This window comes from Octopus bimaculoides, chromosome 18, assembly GCF_046866305.1.
Source record: "Octopus bimaculoides isolate indiv1 chromosome 18, ASM4686630v1, whole genome shotgun sequence".
NCBI lineage: Eukaryota > Metazoa > Mollusca > Cephalopoda > Octopoda > Octopodidae > Octopus > Octopus bimaculoides.
In genome coordinates, this window is record NC_142945.1 from 44,709,544 (window position 1) to 44,730,176 (window position 20,633).

At 33.8% G+C, this 20,633-nt stretch overlaps 1 long non-coding RNA gene across 3 annotated transcripts in view; it reads left to right on the plus strand.

Annotated features, from left to right (window-relative positions):
* LOC149132055 (uncharacterized) overlaps positions 1-20,633 on the plus strand; it is a 547,197-nt gene that overhangs the window by 218,282 nt on the left and 308,282 nt on the right. Inside the window, exon 2 of one of the 3 annotated variants that reach the window (XR_016245024.1) lies at positions 10,455-11,321. The exons of the other annotated variants lie outside the window; for them this stretch is intronic. This is a non-coding gene — a long non-coding RNA (uncharacterized LOC149132055). Of the gene's footprint in view, positions 1-10,454; positions 11,322-20,633 lie in introns of those variants that run through there. 3 annotated transcript variants of the gene reach the window in all.

A 20,633-nucleotide genomic window follows, 5' to 3' on the forward strand; every position in this document is an offset into this window, starting at 1 on the left:
TTTGGCAAGTAAAAAAAGAACTGACTCTTTGGTTTAAATCCAGGAAGAGAATTAAGAAAATATATTAAGAGAGGGGGGAAAACTGAGAAAAGATGTAAATTAGATTAATTTAATTTAGTTAAAAAGATTTTTTTCGTTTGTGTGCGTCTGTGTTTTCTTGTTTGTGCATGCATATGTGTGCATATATATGTGTGCATGCATATGCGTGCATTTGATAAAAGCTTTAAGAAATAAGAAAATGTTTTGTGTCAAGCATGGCTTTTTCATTTCTTTGATTTGAGAGCAAGAATATGTTGTGAATGTTGTCCTAATGAAAGAATTTGTCGATAATCAAAGCATGAGTCAAATTTACACATGACTTGAAAGATGTTTTAGATCAGATAATTTAGGAAATTTGATTGATTTGCTAAGAAACAAATGAAATCTATCTAACATTGAAATTAATATTGATTTCTGATATAGGCACAGGTCCTCAAATTTTAAGGAAAGCATAAAGTTAAATGCCAGAAGCAAGACTGGGAGAATGGCTTTGGTAGGATTTGAACTCAGAACATAAAATGCCATAAATGAATACAGCTAAGCATTTTGTAGTCTGTTGCCTGAACAGTTTTGCAGATCTGCTCCTTAAAAATATTTTTATTAAATTAATTTATATTTTTAACTATTTTTTTTTTCCAGTCATTAGACTGCATCCACCTTGGGGCACTACCTTGAAGAATTTTAGTTGAACGAACTGACCCAAGTATTTTTCTTTTTTTAGCCTGGTACTTATTCTGTCAGTTCCTTTTGCTGAACCACTAGGTTATACCAACACTAGTTGTCAAGCGGTAGTTGGGGACAGACACACACATACACACACATCATGGCACTCTGTCAGTTACGACAAGGCTGTAATAGAAGACACTTGCCCAGAGTGCCATGCAGTGGGACTGAACCCAGAACCATGTAGTTGGGTAGCAAACTTCTTCCCGCAGAGCCACATTCTTACTGTCTTTTCCAATACTATGGTAAAGCAGTTAGTATTTTTCTTTCTGATGACTATCAGAGATATCTGAAATGTGCCTCTCCTGTGGTTTGCTTGCTAGATATATTGAAGCAAATGCACCAACAGATTTTGTTGATTCAATCAACCACATTTCTGTGATATCGAATGCAAAACTTTTACCTTTGAAGCATTTATAGTTCAGTGTTTTGAACTTTATACAATTTGTATCACTCTATAAACGTCATTATTCATTCTTTGATTTGTTAGACTCTTCATTAATAAACATGTTTGTCTAAATTTGTATGGTATACGTGAAAGTGTGAATGAATTTGGTAGACAGACACTGTGCAGAAGCCCGTTCTGTTTGTGAATGCATGTGTGTGTGTGTGTGTATGTATGTACGCATATATATTTTTTATTCTGTTATTCTTTTACTTGTTTCTGTCATGCAGGAGCACTGCCTTAAAGGCTTTTTTTAGTCGAAGAAATCGAACCCAGGACTTATTCTTTGTAAGCCTACTTATTCTAGCTGTCTCTTTCGCAGAATCACTAAGCTATGGGACATAAACAAACCAACATCAGTTATCAAGTGGGGGGGGGGGGCACAGACATAGGCACAAAGACACACTCACATAAATATACACATATATATCATCATCATCATCATTTAATGCCCACCTTCCATGCAGGCATGGGTTGGACGGTTTGACAGGAGCCGACCAGGTAGAGGACTATCCCAGCCTACTGTGTCTGTTTTGGCAGGGTTTTTACAGCTGGATTCCCTTCCTAACACAAACCACTCCACAGAGTGGACCAAGTGCTTTTTACGTGGCACCAGTACAGCTAAGATCAGTTTTGGCATGGCTTTTACAGTTGGATTCCCTTCTAAATGCCAACCACTTTACAGTGGTGACTGGATGCATCTTTTGTGGCACCATCACCAGCAGAGTCACTGTGGATATTTTTTAGATGTGTGCAAGCAGAACTTCAAATGATAAAATAAAATTGAATAAGAAAAACAAAAGAAACAAAAATAATAACCTGGTCCCCATATAATGACATCTGTTAGTCTTGTAAAGTCACAAATCTACACCTGAAAAATCTTACTCTTGATTATCCTGGATGAGCAGTATCAGATGTGATTGAAGAGACTCAGGAGTGGTTGTTCAGGCTGTACTGAGTTCATTTGAAAGTATTGTATGTAAGTTCTGGATGGTGCTGGCCTAGTAAGGTTGTATGTAGTTGTCCATACAGCAAATCACCCTTCTCTACACCACAGATGTTATCCAGGGCAATGGTAAAGGTTCATAGAGTTTGGTGCCAGTGGCATTGCCAGAATGAAGTTAAAAACATCAGACTGCTTTAGCTACCTTTGCTCTGGACTTATCCTTAGGGTTTACTTCTAAAATCTTCCCGTAAGTAAAAAAATGTAACCTTACCTTCTCAAGGCATACCAACTCATAAGGGCCAGTTTCACAGTTTCCATGACATCTATATTCCCAGCCTGAACAGGACATTAGTCTGTTGCAAGATTACTCATTTATCCAGCTGAGTGAAATGAAGTGTTTTGCTCAAGAACACAATGCTTCACTCAGTCCAGGAATCAAAATCACAATACTGCAACCATGAGTCCAACACCCTAACCACTAGGCCACATGCCTTCCCATCACTAGATATGGCTGCAAGACAATGAACAGCAGTAAGGGCTACTATATTATCCTAACCTGGCAAGTTCTATTTTCACCTGAATCACTAGTTTTATGATATCAGCACCAGCACCCATCTTTGTCTTTCTCTCATTAGTAAAAAATAGTCCCATTGGACTTAGATGCTAAGGCACACAAGAAGATCTGTAGATGAACTTAGTTGTTAGAGTTTGTATGAGAGGTGACCATGAAGATAACATTTTTTTTATAGAGGGAGCTTGGACCTTGTCCCAACTACTGCTGTTTAGGAAATCTAGCCTGAATTCTCTAAACAATGGATTTTACTGAAGGTGCTCAAAGACCAGGTGATAGATTAGGATTTAAGATTTTACTGTAAATTACATGTACAAACGTTAGAGACAAAAAATGAACAGGAACTGGTACACTACAAAATTCCAATGGACTATCCAGTTAGCTATCTATAAACTCTTAAGGAATGTTGAGGGGGAGACAGGAGGACAAAGTAAAGTAGTGAGATAATTACGATGAGCAGGGGAGAGAGAGTGATGGGGGAACTAAATAAGTGAGATATAGCTAGATTAATATATCAATATATGGATTGATAGATAGTTTCATAAATCGATGGATGGATGAGTGGACGGTGAGGTGGGAGGTTTGTATGGATAGAGGGAGGCTTGAATTAAGATTCTCAAGTAGTCATGAAATCAATAAAAAGTGGAAAAATCCAACAACTTCAAGTATTCTGGACTCCACTTTGATATCATTCTCACAACCAGCTCCACCACCACTACCAACCACATCATCGTCATCATCATCGCATTCACTCACTGTTAGTTTTAGCATTAGCTTTGTTGTTTGTTTTGTTGTTATTATGTGTGTGTATAAGGTATAAATGTATGTCTATTTAAGTGAATTCACATTTAACTCTGTGTGTGTGTGTGTGTGTGGTTGAGTGCAATTATGTGTCAGTGTGTTTGTTGTGTATCAGTACATATTTGTTTGTTTGTGTAAATGAAACCACATTTGGTGTCTTGTTCATGTCCAGTTATGCATTTCTGTGAAATTCCTCTTGTAACTAATGTGGGGAAGAAAAATATAAGATAAGATCAATATATTTGTTGTATTGTGAGAAGACAGAGATACTACATCTTTTAACTGTCCCTTAGACTGTAAGGGAAAGAATCATGATTGGACTGGATTAATCTAGCCACCAGAGGATATTGATATGTATGTGTTTGTATTTCTGACATAGTAGGAGAAAGGAAAGCAGTACCTTCATGTTATAGTCACACACATACAAACACATGCATGTACATTTGCAATCGTACTGATAAATAACAAGGAAACAAAACAAAAAAAGAAAATATTTTTAAAATGTAAAAATAGTGCATATTACTTGTTTCAAAAATTTACTGGAAAATATTTAAAAATATATTTGTAGAACATTCAAAAACGGGAAAAGTATTTAAAACTAACAGCAGCCACATCCCCTTTTAGCAAATAGTTAAAAATATAAATCTTACAAAGTTTTTGGGCTAAATGTTGTTGATGCTGTGAACTGTTGATCAATCAGACCTAAGATCAAATGAGCTCCAACTGTGACCATCCTGACTTTTTAAAAAATTTCTAGGAATACTTTGTCCTTCGCATTTTTAAAATGTTAGGGTATGATTTGAATGAGATTTGGTTATTATTTCTAGCAGTCTCAGTTAACACATTCAGATTGCACTGTTGTTGTTGTTGTTGTTGTTTGATCTGAGATCATCTCGTGAAACAGATCTGCAGTCTCTTTTTGTATGTCCATTTGTATCATTCCTGACTTAAGTCAGTAGAAACTGACTTGATAGTGTTTGACTGTTATGACTAGCACATCGAATGAATACTTAGGGTTTGAATCATAGTGTTATTACAGATGATGGCAAAGGTGACGTTCTTGGTGGTAGTACTGCTGCTGCTGCCCCAGATCAGCTCTGATTGAATAGACTTATTAGTTTCAAATTTTGACACAAAGCTACCAAGTTCAGGAGAGGTGGTTAAGTCAATTACATTGACCCCAGTACTCAACTGGTACTTATTTTATTGACTCTGAAAATATGAAAGGTAAAGTTGACCCTGGTGGCATTTGAACTCAGAATTCTGCTAAGCATTTATCACACCATAGCATTCTGCCAGCTCACTATCTTGAATAGGTTTAATATTAAAAAGGGTTCCTAAGCATGACAGCTACATCTTTTTGTGTATTAGGATGTCTTTATTTAATCCTTTTAATATTAACCAGCCTGAAACTATTTATGGTTCTGTAATAGAAATTTCCTGTTTTAATGTGATCTAAATTAAAAATCTATCAAAATTCCATGTTAATTTATATTATACTCAGCAGTTTAATAACGACATTATTTTAATTTCTCCATTATTTTAAAAATTAAATTAAAGGCTGTGTGTTTCAACAGAAATATGCTTGCAAAACAGTTAAGATATTAGTTTGTGATTTGAAAGAAATTTGTCTGTCACCTCTCACAAGCTAAGCGACCACATATAGAAGCCCTCTCATTGGTACATGTTCAACGTGGCTGTGTGGTAAGAAGTTTGCTTCCCAACTACATGGTTACAGGTTTAATCCCACTGTGTGGCACCATGGGCAAAGTGCCTTAGGCTCAATTCAGATGGCTATTTATGCTGCTGGAGTCCGTGGTCAAAATCTGATCAGAGAGGGTTGCTGCTGGAAAGTCATGTGTGGGGCAGCAGGATTTGACTCCTTGTCTTAACCCTCTGGAAAGAGTCAGAAGAGGTTGTTGGAGAATTTCTACAACTTTACCAGCCCCCAATCTCTAGCCTCTTCTTTCTCCTAATTGTAATTCCATGGTGTAGGGTGAGGTTAAGAAAGACACCATCTGCTCTATCTGCAACACCAAGCTGAGCTGGTAGCCAAAGAGATATTTGAAGATCTTCCCAGGAATACAGTGAGGAAAGCATGTGACAGGTTCTGAAGCTGTCTTGAGGCTATGGTGGAAGCTAAGGGTGGCTACTTTGAGAAAACTGTTACATCTCCCACCTATCATCTTGTTGATATTTTTTGACTTTTTAAAATACTTTTATTTTTGGATGGGATTATATGTTTTCTGTTCCTTTTATGCAAACTATCAAAGTTAGCCCAAAATCCCTAGTTTCCAGTTATGTTCCAAACACCAGCTTGATCTTGACAAAGTTATTTTAATATATTTATTATTCTCAAAATTAATTGAAATAAAGGCAGTGTAGTGCAGTATTCCAACAGAAATATGGTAACCAAAGGGTTAAACACCATCATTGGGGTCTTTTTATTTAGTGTTATCTCTCCAGAACCAAAGATCTGTTCAGGTTTGGTCTTCTAAGAACAACTCCGTTTCATCCTCTCATTAGTTTTGGAGTCCCTGACAATCTGCTGACCTTCGTCGTCTGACTAAGCCACTAACAGCAAAAAGAAACATCATGTATAAATATGCAACAACAAACAGCAAAAATGACAATCAGTGACAACAACAGCAACAATAAACATCACCATATGTTAACAATTCCTGTATTTGTAGTTCAAATGTAAAAATAATATTAGAAGGAAATTTTAAAAAAAATAAATCAGTGAATGTTAAGAAAATATAAATAAAACTATTTGAAAGCAATTTTAAATCAAAGACTGATATCTTATTTGTATTGTAAGATAAAGAAATGCATGTGCTTGTGTGTATGAATACACAGTCACATGTGTGAATGTATGTTTATATATGAGTGTGTATGCCTGTTTGTGAGTTTATTGATTTTTGATGGGAAGTGTATCCTATATGTAGAGCATGTAAGAGTGATTGTATGTGTATGTATTCAACATATACACATAAAAATGGAGGGTACTTTTCTTCCTTCTCTCTCTCTCTCCTCTGATTATTTGCTCACCATCCCTCTAAATTACATAGAACCAATCTTAAATAAATATCTTGAGGAATCTTGATGGATTCTTTCATTTATCAACAAACTTTTATTTTTTGTAAAAACAGAAAATCTTTGTGTCAGTGATTTAACTCATTGAGAATTATTCATTAATACAATAAACACAGTTCCAGAGTAACATGCTTCCATACTTCTATATTTCCATACTTCCACACTTCTATATTTCCATACTTCCACCCATTTCTTACATCTACTTTAATCTTTTATTGGTTTTTGTCATTTTGGTTATGTTCCATGCTGGGTGATATCCATGGGTTAAAGATACAAATATCAAGAGATCATTTACAAATTGTTTCTTTTTTATTATAATTCTGTTTTCACAATATTTATGTTACAGAAACATGTCTCAGCCTTGCTTTCAGATGACTAATATTTCAAGACCCATTCTCTCTAAATGTAAATTTCACATTAATTCAAATAAGCATTCATAAAAATTACCTTCTCTTTCTAATTTCCCCTGTTTTAAATATAAACTTATATTTCAAAACTTATAGTTATGTGTAAAAGAAATTTGCTTTACTTTCATACAGCTCTCTGTTTGATGTTTGATTCTACTGAGTAAAATTGGTAAACAGAAACTATAGAGAAGCCCACTGTACATATATATATATATATATATATATATATATATATATATATATATATATATATATCTACATTTCAGTCAACTATCCATTTCAGTCAAAGGATATAGTAGTTCTATAAGCACTATGTATCCTTGTTTTTAAAAAGCTCGTTCAGTGTAATTTGATATGTCTGTCATAATCAACATTTCCCTACTATGTCTATCAAGTAACCTGGTTAATTATTACTTAAGATGTTACTCAAATCAAGTATTTAAAGTTTACCTCTGTTATTATAACTGTACTGATTTGTCTTAAATTAATTTATCAGTCACTTAGTCATAGATAGATAGGTTATTCAATTAATATCTACTGGAGTTTGGGACAAGAATTACATCTTGAATCAAATTATGATTTAATCTGCTGAACTGTTAAAATGAATTACATTAGATCCCTTTTTTCATTACAGTATATCTAACAAAATAACACGGTTTTTATTAGAAGTTGTACCCACATTAAACATCATTCTGATTGTTATCATACTATCAACGGTTTTATGCAAATTTTTACTGTGCCATTAGTAGTTCACCTATGTTCCTCAGTTGTGTACAGCATAGCTGATTGGCAAATATATGGGAAACTGTGTTTGTATGCTGCATTCACTTTGCTTTGATTTGGAATTTTAATGTTTCATCTGTTTGTTGTGAAGAACATGTGCAGTTTGAGTTGTGCTGTTGTGTTTTGAACGGTTATTGCATAAAGTGAAAGTGAAATGTGACTTGTATCATGATGTGTTACAGCACAAGGCAATGATTATGAACAGAATGCATTGTTTTATTTTATTGTGTGATCCTCGTGTTTAGTGCATGCTGTGTGAGTTGCATTATATGCTTTAATATATTGTTGCACCTTCATCATTACATGACTTTGTAGTTAGGATATTTGGCTCATGATTGTAAGGTCGTGAGTTCAATTCCTGGTGATGCATCGTGTCCTTGAGTAAGACACTTGATTTCATGTTGCTCCAATCCACTCACCTGGCAAAAATGAGTAGTACATGTATTTCAAAGGGCTAGCCTTGTCACACTTTGTGTCACAATGAATTTCCCTGAGAACTATGTTAAGGGTATATGTGTCTGTGGAATGTTCAGCGACTTGCATGTTAATTTCACAAGCAGGTTGTTCCATTGATTGGATCGACTGGAACCCTTACATTGGAAATGACAGAGTCCTAGTGTCGTTATGTGACGAATGTATTACTGATAGGCTTATATGAGGCATGTATTGGGCTCAGGCAAATTTTCCGAAATGTGAGTATGAGCGGCTCATGTTGAAAGGCTTGCTGTGAGCATATGGTCATAGTCTTGAGAACACAGCTCAGAGAACACTGTCCTTGGTAGTCCTAGTGACCCTGTATCTGGTATTTTCTGATTTGCCTTTGGTGGATGTCCTCCTATTAGGACAACTCAGTTCATATCTTGTATAAATTTGTTTGCCAGCACTGTTATCTTCCTGATTGATTCTGCATAATTTACCTCCTACACACAAAAACATATACACATGCACAATTTTTGTAATTTGTCCTAATATCCTTCTAAACTTTTTTTCCTTTGTGAAAAATAGAAGCAATAATAATAACAGCAGCAACAACAACAATAATAATAATATCCTTTCTACTAAAGACGCAAAGCCTGAAATTTGATGGGAGGGAACTGGTTGATTATATTCACTTCAGTGTTTTACTGGTTTTTAATTTATCAATCATCAAAGGATAAAAGCAAAGTCGACCTCGGTGGAATTTGAACTCAGAACATAAAGACTGACGAAATGCTGTTAAGCATTTAGCCAAACATGCTAACAATTCTGCCAGCTCACTACTTTAATAATAATTTCAAATTTTGGCACAAGGCCAGCAATTTTAAGGGACAATAATTATTATAATAATAATAAACATTTCTAGTTTAGGCAAAAAGCTAGAAATTATGAAGTCAGTAGAGTAAGTTGATATCAACCCCCATTACCTAACTGGTACTTTATTTCCTTTTACCAACGTCGCCTTTCTGGCACGTGAAAAGACATTCGAGCGAGTTCGTTGCCAGTACCGCTGGACTGGCCCCTGTGCCGGTGGCATGTAAAATATACCATTTCGAGCATGGCCGTTGCCAGTACCTCCTGACTGGCCTTCGTGCCGGTGGCACGTAAAAGCACCCACTACACTCTCGGAGTGGTTGGCGTTAGGAAGGGCATCCAGCTGTAGAAACTCTGCCAAATCAGATTGGAGCCTGGTGTAGCCATCTGGTTCACCAGTCCTCAGTATCGAAAGCGGACATTAAACGATGATGATGATGATCTCAAAAAGATGAGAAACAAGGTTAGCCTTGATAGGATTTGAACACGAAATGTGGCAATTCATTTTTTTGCTGGTGTTCTAATGATTTGGCTCATCCATTTTCGAAAAATTTTTCTTTTCTTTTCTATTTACTTTTTAAGACAAGACAGTCTTTCTTTCCTTGCATTTGTGAGAGTCATCTTGTTCATTTTCTAATAAATTTGTTAACACTCCTTATAGCTAACTCACTCGTTATAAATAATTCAGTGCTTTTCTTTTTATATACCTTTTCTCCTAGTTGTGTTTTTGTTTTGTTTCTGTTTTTTTTTTTTTGTTTTTCGCTTTTTTTGTGTGTGTGTGTGTGGTTTATGAGCCACGAGGGAGGTGCAGTTTTGCATTTCTGCATTTTTAAAAGAATAAAATCAAACAGATAATTAATTTTTGCAAAAAAATGTCAATAAATATTTTTATATTTTGTTACAAAGGTCATTATAAATTCTGTCAGTAAACCGTTCTTGTGTATGTATGTATGTATATATATATGTATGTGTGTGTGTATGTGTATATATATGTGTATATGTATATATATGTGCATGTATATATATATATATGTATGTATATATGTATATATGTGAGTGTGTGTGTATTAGAATCTTCTTCAGAAGCTATGATGAAATCTAAGGTTATATTGTATTTTTAAACTATGGTATAGAGACGTTATTAAAAACCAATAAATTTTTCCTGCTATTGATTTCAATAGCAAGACAGATTTTGAATAATTAATTTGTAAAGTTCTCTTAGTAAGAGGAAAACAAAAAATGAAAAATAAAATTTAAAATCTATATAGCCTTCATCATTATCACTATCCACATTACCATCAATATTATCATCATCGCCATTAATCATCATCATCATCATTTTTTTCTATGCAGGCATGGTTTGGACAGGTCTGCAATAGAGCATTTCTCCATCGATCTTGTTCCTGTGTCATTCCATCTGTGTGAGCCAACCAGCCTCCCCTTTCCCACATTAAAGGGAGTTAACAAGGAAGAATTACGTTTGGAAATAGAAATTTCTTTTTTTTTTTCTTTTCTTTTTTTTTTTTTTTTTGAAAAAATGGACAGGAGCCATGAATACATCAGACGGGACACTATGAACCAAGGAAGAACCATCGATGCAGTCACTCAAATTCTTATAAACAGTTTAATTCCCTTGAAATTACCTCTTAATATCTTAAAAAAGGAAGACAGATACGATAATGTAGTCGTATCTATGTTCATATATATATATATATATATATATATATATATATATATATATGTGTGTATGTGTACATATGAAGACAGGATAGACATGGCTGGAACATTTATAATAATTGGTCTGCTTGATCAAGGCTGACTTGTGCTAAACAACAAATACAGCATCAATAACAGTAGAATCAGACAGTAGAATATGTTGGTTCCAAATATATGATAATAGAATATGTTATAAGGATGCAGAGGTAGTTTTAGAAATGTGGTAACAACAATGAAAAACTGCACAAATATAGGATCTTGAATTTTGGCATAGTAAAAATGTATGGAGCAGTTACGTAACTATGTATATTTAGAATGGGCCAGTTTATTATTTTATTAGTGTGTCGTGTCATACGTTTGCTAAAGAACCTTCCCCTCACTGCATTATCTGTTTCTAGTTTTACTTAATTGCGATACAGGTGCATCAATTTTTTAAAAATATATTTCCTGACTTTGAGTCATCTGTCTTACCTGTTTGTCTGAATTAAACATTATTCAACTATATCTACCTCTCCTTCATACAACCTTAAACTTGCTCGGTTAAAATTGCCATACTCATCAATGAGTTGTCACTTCACTATTTATATTATTTAGTTGAGTTAATGCTTATTTTAGTTAATGTTAATATGTTTAATATAAAGAGCATTAAAATGCTAACTAGAAATGAATAAAAACAATATTAGATAATGACTAATACTAACAGAATTATTTCAGTAAGTACAGGAGACGTTTTCACACACATTTCATTTGTTATTATCATTTGATCAGTGGTATATAGGCTTCTTCTACATATTTACCTAAGTATTGAAGTGGGGAGGAGAGATTTGTAAGTTAATATACAAGATAGCACAATGGTCGACAGAAAAATGATATTGTTTAGAAAATAAATAACTGTGTTATTTAATTGATAAAACAAAGCTAGTCTGCAGCAGATGTAGGAATTAGGAATCGGAGAAATGGTCATTTTAATGAATTTCAATGTATACCTAGGCGTGTATGTATAGAAAAATGTGATAATACAAAAATGTCTGAGATGCATCAAAAAATTAATTTGCATGCACTGATTTCATGACTTTTTTTTTAAATGTGGAAATGCTCAGATAATTTTAGCAAATGTCTCACAGGTACTATGAAAATAGGTACGAAGATACCGAAATGTTAAGAAAAATAATTATTGATATTAAACGTTGTAAGTTGTAGTTTAGAACAAAAGAGAGACAAAACACTGACTTGTCTTGAACCACGTATTCGTTAATTGGCATGTAACAGAATCGAAACTCAAATCTTGCCAGTAAAACTGTTTCTCTTCTTTTGCTCAAACTGATTCTCGAAGATACTGCTCCAGAATAGTCATTGTCTATCATCAAAAACCATTTAAAAAAAAGTAATCATTGAAATATTTGAATATCTAAATTCACAACTGATTTCGTTTTTATTAACAAAATAAATTGGGCCATGTTCAAACCATGCAAGTCTAATAAATTTAGCAGTGCAAGTGTAATCAAAAGGAAGTATTCTGATCCAAGTATCCAAGTTGAATTGAACCCAGTCAAGTAACCCTCCCCACCAAAATAATAACATCTTCTCTATTATAAAATGATCATATGAATAGCTCCATGTTATATCTGTCTCATTGATCCAGTGTTGATCCAATACTATAACCTAGAACATAATAAAGCACTCACCAGTTCTCAGGTATAAACTATGAATAGCATTGTCACAGATTTATTTCACAATTTACATAGAACTGTACCAAACAGGATATTTTGTTTATTTATTTCTCTCATTAATTAGAAATTATGTAAACATGCAATTAATTACATAATTTGCTTCATCACAATACATATGTAGATATTGTATGCTGCAATTCGAGAGTGAAAATATACACTTGTTTATTTATCTGGATATATTACAAACTCATTCTTTCAGTTTATTTCATAGAGACACATGTCATAGCCCAAACTAATTTTTAATTGATTGTAGAGCTCTGTCAGTGAATAAACACGTCCATTAGACTAATTAAGACATGGCTTGTTAGGGTCATATGAGTCAGCTTACAATTCTCATACACACACACTGTTATGTATATATTATTAATAATATGAATATATATTATTAATAATGAGTTATAGGGATCAAGTGCACTACAGAATGCAGCAGTAAGTCAAGTGAAGAAAGACAGCAATGCTAATCAAAAGGGCATGCACAGAACGCAGGAAAATAAGCATTAAAAGAACCATAAAGAGGAACGGGTGTATAGACATGTTTGGACTAGTGTTGGAGAATTTAAGGAAGCATGATTTTTTGAAAGGTATGTGGATGTATGTGGATGTAAGTATAGTAGTATCGTTTTTATGATACATTATCTGATATATATATAAATGTTTTTAATTGTTTTTTTTTTTCATAATGCCAAAACAATGCAACTTATAAGAAATAATGCAAATCAATGGTTAATACTTTTATCTCGTATTTCAATATTCCATCGACCTGTATTATTTATTTTAACTTGCATTGTTTTGGCATTATAAAAAAAAATATTAAAAATATTCATGTATATATATATATATATATATATATATATATATATATATATATATATATATATATGTATATATATAATTAAGCATACATGTATGTATATGAAGTTATCTGGTTGCTGCTTGGTTGGCATGGCCACAAGTTGCACGCAGTTTGATGCAGTGACTGCAGAGATAGCAGAGGAGGAAACCATGTTGCAGTACAGTCAAAAGAACATTCATTAGTAGCATTATTGCTGCTCATAACCACTGGGAAGAATGCAATACAGTTGAGAGCTGCTGAAATCAATGTAATCTCCTGTCAGCTCCCGAGGAAAATAATGTCTCTCAATACAATCTCCATATAAAATACAGAAATACTTAAGTAGAAGGATAGATAAACACAAATTAGGGTTGCTATATATATATTTACCTGAAGCACAAAAAAAAAACAGGATTAAGAGTAAATGTACGTAAGGAAAGTATGTGATGCCTTATCTTGACAGCTGTTTCAGGAAGCCTAGAATTTATACAATAATCATCATTTGCAAGCAATATATGCAAAAAGTCACAATCATGCAGCTGGTGACCAGTCCAGTGAAGTTACTGCAGTAAGTCCTGTTCCCCTTTCCTAGGGAAGTTTGTTTGTCTACTTACTTTACTATCTCCATATCAGCTCGATTTGGATTTCTGCTACAACCACTCTTGATTCTGTAGATTTTTGCCCTGAATAATATAGAAATTAAGTTCTAATTCATTTTAGCACTACTATGAGTTTTCTAATACTGAACTTATTCAGCTTTCACATACTGAATGAAATACTTCAGTAAATGTAAATATACCTCTGTCTCTGTTGGTGCTGATTGTTCAGTGATTCATTCAACTGAAAACGCTGCTCATTGAATTAGAGAGGAAGTGGCTGGGTATTCCACCACACACACACACACACACACACACACACACACACACACACACATATATATATCCTTATAACATTCAATTGTAGTCAGTGTGACACAGTGGTGTGTGACATGGTTGGATCTTTGACACACTCTGGGCACAATCCATTCTATGGGCTTCCAATCAGCTTTGGTCTATTCACTAATAAAGCTTGGTTGATGGAAGGCTATGATAAATGAATCTTGACCAAGTCATCACAGGGAGATTGAACCCAGGATCTTGTGATCCCAAATCAGATTTCCTTTCTATTTTTTCCCTCTCTACATATATATATGACAATATATATATGACTGACAATGGGATTCCACCTAGAAAGTTACACTCTAAGGCACAATTCCGGGCAAACTTGTTTTATGGAAGACCAGCAGACACCCATACATACCAGACTCCCCTCTCCATGCCACTGATGTTATCCAAGAGAAAGGCAAAGGCCAATACAGCTTCATGTCAGTGATGTTGCAACTCATTTCTACAGCTGAGTGAATTGGAGCAACATTAAAAGAAAGTGTCTTGCTCAGAAACACAACACAGAGCCCAGTCCATGAATCAAACTCACCATGACATGACTGCAAACCCAATGCTCTAACCACTGGGCCATGTGACTTCACATAAATACACGCACACACACACATGAATATATATGTATATATATATATATATATATATATATATATATAAACAAATAGTAAATGAGTATATGCATATATACGTACAGGTATGTGCATACCGACATCCACCTGTATGTATAGGTGCATATCTGGGTACAGGACATTGCAAACAAACGTAGACGAGAACACACGAGCCACATAGAGAACATTCTCCTTCATCAGCCACCCACGTTTTAACACTGGCGTTTCGACGAGCTTGGGCAGGACGCATCGCTAAAACGGCTCGTCCCATGGATCGCAGATTAAATTTGAATGGAGAAATTATGCAAAATGTAAAAGTGGACGATGTCTAAAGCACCAGCACAGTTTCTATTACCTGTTATTATCTGTAGATTGCAGGAACTTCATATTGGTGGTTGAGGTAACAGTATTAATAACATGGATGGAAAAAAGACATTTTATTTAGTACGACACATGTTTTGACCCATTCTGGGTCTCTTTGGGTATGATGGACATTTAGTGATATGTAAAATCGAAACTCTTGTGAGACTTTTTATTCTTTTATTTATTTATGTACCTAAAGAGACCCAGAACAGGTCGAAACATGTCATACTAAATAAAATCTTTTTTTTCCATCTATCCCATTAATACTATATATACATGTATATATGTATATATAAATATATATCTTATGTATTTCAGTCATTAAGATCAGGATGTTTTATTTGTGGTATTAATCAACTCATTAGAGATAGAATCTGTCAGCACTTTCTGTTATAGTTCTACTGCATCATGGTCAACATGGAGTTAAACAGTAACAACAACAACAACAACAACATTTATAATGAATAGATGGCAAAGGTCAGTGCTAGAAACAACAAGAATCCTGTTGAACTAATGAAGGAGTTTTTATATGTTCACTTGACCTGCCAGAAATAGCAACTAAATTGCCCTTAAATTACACCATATTGTCCTAATTAAAGGAAGACCGCTTTAGATATTGTAAGCTTGGATATATAAAAACATAAGATAATTATTATTTGTATGTCTTTTATTATAGTTAGGTCTTGTGGATCAATGTTGACTTTAGGTTAATCAGCAACAACCATATTAGAAGCTCTGTATTATTAACAAATGTTTTTAGCTAGCTCCCCCCATTTTGTTTCATATGCTTCCCAACAGTGACCCTGCATCAGGATAGAAGGATGCAGTGATCCCCCGAAGAGTAAATGAATCGTGGAACACCTTAATTCCCCGATAACAAATTTAGGTATAAGCTGTTAGCACTTGTAGCACTGATTCTCACTCACGTTCGTATATAGACATCTAGAGAGCGACATATACACAATCCAAGTCAAATTTCTTCATATCTATAACTAGTTCTAAGCTGTCAGGCATGACATTTTCTGCTAGCAACTTAACTAGGAGTTCTATAAATAATTTTAATTGGAAAATAAATACGAAAATGTAATTAAGTACTAATTCAAGAATTTAGTGATTGACAGAACATTTGTCTTGGAGCACTTTGCTAGATTTTGACTTCATTGCTTTTCTTGTAGTTTGTTAGATCTCATCATTATGATGACTGTGGTGGCCATCCTTGTCATAACCATCATTATTATTGTTTTTATTATTATCATTTATATCATCATTATTTACAACATCGCCGTTGTCATTATTTTGATTTTCATTCCATTATCATCAACGTTTTCATCATTATCATCATCATCATAACTACCATTATTATCAGTATCCTAACACCACCATTAGCATCACTGTCATCATCATCTTCAGCATCATAATATGTCATTATTATCAGTATCACCAACACCATCATTATCATCATCGCCATCATCATAATCATCATCCTCCATGTTGGAATCATCATCATCATCATTATTGCAATATAATATAATCATTACAATATCTGTGTTTAAGCAAGTTGACTTATAGCTGAACAAATGTAATCACTTAAGTCTGGTTTATACATCCATGTGATACCATGTTGATATAGATCAGTGCTTCTCAAACTATCTGATGTGACATACCAGCAGGTTTTTTTTTTTCCATTGTGCCAGGGACTGGTAATATTTCTTAGTAATATTAATTTACACCAGAAACAATATATATAACGAATATAATAAAAACTGACCATTTTTTTTATCTTATATTTATTTTGTAAACAAATAATACAATATTACATAAGCATTTTATAAGCATTTTTCAAAGTTTCTTTCTTTTCTGGAAACTCTCCACATACCGGCAGCTGATGGTTCATGGATCAGCACCAGTCCGTGGACCACCACTATGAGTAGCCCTGATGCAGATGATAGTGATGGTGGTGCTCTTGATATTAATGATGGTGATAAAGATGCTGATTGTGATAATAATAATAATGATAATTTATAGAAAATATGACTGGTACATGGTGTTGAAACATAGACTAAGTGTGGTATATCTTCAGTGGAAATATGGTATGGAATCATATGTATATCTATGTAAGCATGTGTATGTATCTATGTATGGCTAAGTGTGTGCCTGTGTATGTAACTGTATGTGTATATGCCTATGTGTTTTCTATATTTGTACATATGCATTTGTATATTATCTGTTACATTTTCAAAGCTAATTTATCTGAATTTTATAACTATTTTTTGAATGCCAGCAATCCATTTGGTTAGTGTTTATTTCTGTAGTTACCATTCCAATAAGGCAATGAACTGTTGCTGTTCTCCTGGATAGGTAACTAGACTATCACAGGAAAAATTAAATACAGCACAAAAGTCAAAATTATTTACAGATTGTTAGATCTTAAGTTGCTGCTCCTTATAGCAGTAATCAATACAACATTATAGGACCTACTTACAGCCTAGTAGACTGAGTCGTTGATATTAGAGGGTCTCAGTTACAGTTGTAGTGTCAGAACATGAACTGTCGGCTTTTTACTGACTAAATATATAAGGCATTAACAACAACCATGAGACAGGTGCAGGGCTGGATTAAGGTCCATAGAAGCTAGTGCTCGCATACATATGTAATTCAAAATTTAAACAATAATAAACCATGACATAAAAATTCATTTTCCGAAATGAAGCAAAACTAACAGTAAGATGGAAAATAATGTTCTGTTTTGTTTTTTTTTTGTATACTTCCTCTTCATTTATATTTGAAAAGTTTTCTCCTTTTTTTTTTAATTGCAAAGTCTTTGATTAGATCCTCCCTATGATATGATAAACACTTCGAAATTATATTTCTGATCATATAAGTAACTTCAAATATCTTTTTAGAAAGTTTTACAATAATTTCTTTTGTGTCATAAACCATTTACCATTTCTGTGATGCCTTCCTTCCCTTCATGCCACATGTTTATTTTGCTTAATGGTTAATCCAGTGCTGGACAGGTGTGAGCAACAGGATTTCTGTGGAACATGCTTACTGAGCAATGTTAAGTAAATGATTCTGTCAGCTTGTTTGTCACTTTTTAATTGTCTGAAATTGTAATATCTCATATCTTTAATATATTTTGTTGTTTTGATACCAATTCATCATGAAACCAACTCTAATTCCATTTTGCTATTTAATTAAAACCTGCCATCTCAATTCTATGAAACAAACTTTTTTATCAAATTACGTTCCTAATGACTAATATGAGTGGGTTGTTATGCAACCTCTTGATTAAATTCAATAATTAACTGAAAAATATTAGATAAACATTATTATTTTGTTAGAAATACTGTCACAAAAAAGGTTAACTATCAAATATAATTTATATTAACAGCATTTCAACAGTTAATTCATAATTTGATTCAAGATGTTAATTCTTGTTCCAAACTCCTGAACTAAAGTGGACATTAAATGGATAACCTATCCAGCTTTGACGAAGTGACTGATGAATTAATTTATCAGGATAAAGCAGTACAGATAAACTTAAAATACTTAATTTGAATAACATCTAGTGCAGTGGTTCCCTATTCAGATCCATATGTCCCTTGGAGGTTCATATAAAATGTTGTCGTAAAAATTTATCTCCAATAAATTGCTTATACCTCTACTGCACTCAAAATATTAAAATTTTATTTACAGTTTCTGATAATATTTAACTAGAAAAATACTGTAGGATTTTTTTGGAGCCTGGTGCATCCTTCTGACTTGCCAGCCCTCAGTTAAACCATCCAACCCATGTCAGCATGGAAGCAGACATTAAATGACAATGATGATGATGGTGATACATTTGAATGACTCTGGAGGTCTGGTAGAATGAAATAGGAACCAAGGGGGTCCAAAGGCCAAAAATGGTTGAGAACTGCTGATCCAGTGTAATAGGTAACATGGTCACCTGACAGGTAATAGGTAGAGTAGGCCCTTTACTATTTTCAGGCTTAATATTCTGTACTTTATTTTCTACTCTAGGCACAAGACCCGAAATTTTGGGGGTGGAGACCAGTCGATTAGATTGACCCCAATACACAACTGGTACTTAATTTATCGACCCTGAAAGGATAAAAGGCAAAGTCAAGCTCTGCGGAATTTGAACTCAAAACCTAAAGATAGAGTTCAAATTCCACTGAGGTCAACTTTGCCTTTCATCCTTTCGAGGTCGATAAATTAAGTACCAGTTGTGTACTGGGTCGATATAATCGACTAGCCCCTGCCCCCAAAATTTCAGGCCTTGTGCCTAGAATAGGAAAGAATATACTGTACTTTCTTATTTCTTCATTGCCCACAAGGGGCTAGACATAGAGGGGATAAACAAGGACAGACAAAGGGATTAAGTCAATTGCATCAACACCAGTACATAATTTCATAGAAATTTTGCTGGTATTTCTAGCAGTCTGAATGACAACATATATCTATCAGACAAGTATTTTCCACCACATTGTTTTGCTTTGTTGCCTTCATGAGGTTCAACATCAGGATTTGAACCAAAATTGTTCCAATAATGGCAACCCCAATCGTTTTCTTTTCAAGCATGGTGCATCTACGTACCATATTATACAATGTAGCCTTCGCTTTTTAAAATCAGTATGATATAATCTGAGGGTGATTTGGCTGTCATTTCTGCCATTTAGTAGCATATTCATTCTCTTGATTGTTCAAGTGTTGAATTGTAACATGGGCTAGTGAAAAGTTAGGACATTGACCACACTTTCACAAAAATATAGCATGAATAAAAGGATATAATCCATCAAAGATTATTGAGTTGGTGAGTCAAGAAGCTTTGATATAAGTCAGAGATTTACAAACATACCAAAACATAAATTGTATAGAAGGTTAAGGTTAATGAATTTGATTTGTTACCTGCAGGAATTGGGAGCAGGAGGCAGTAGGGAGGAATTGAAAACATGTTTATATGAATTGAAGGTATTCTTTTAAAAGATTTTGTCATTCCTTGTTGAAGTTCTTATCTTCTCTCTTGTTCACTCTTTCTTTCTCTCTCTCTCTCTCTCTCTCTCTCTCTCTCTCATTATATTTTAAATGATTCTAGATTTCATTTTGTTGGATGATTCACTTAGGAATTCCAGCCAGGAATACACAGACAGACAGATACACATACACCCACATGAACAAGCAGTCTTGAGAAATGTAACAATAGATTATATTATATTAATGTTACTTTACATAGACATACAACTCACATGCATATATATATCATCGTTATCATTATATATATATATATATATATATATATATATATATATATATATATATATATATTTAATCAAAAAAAC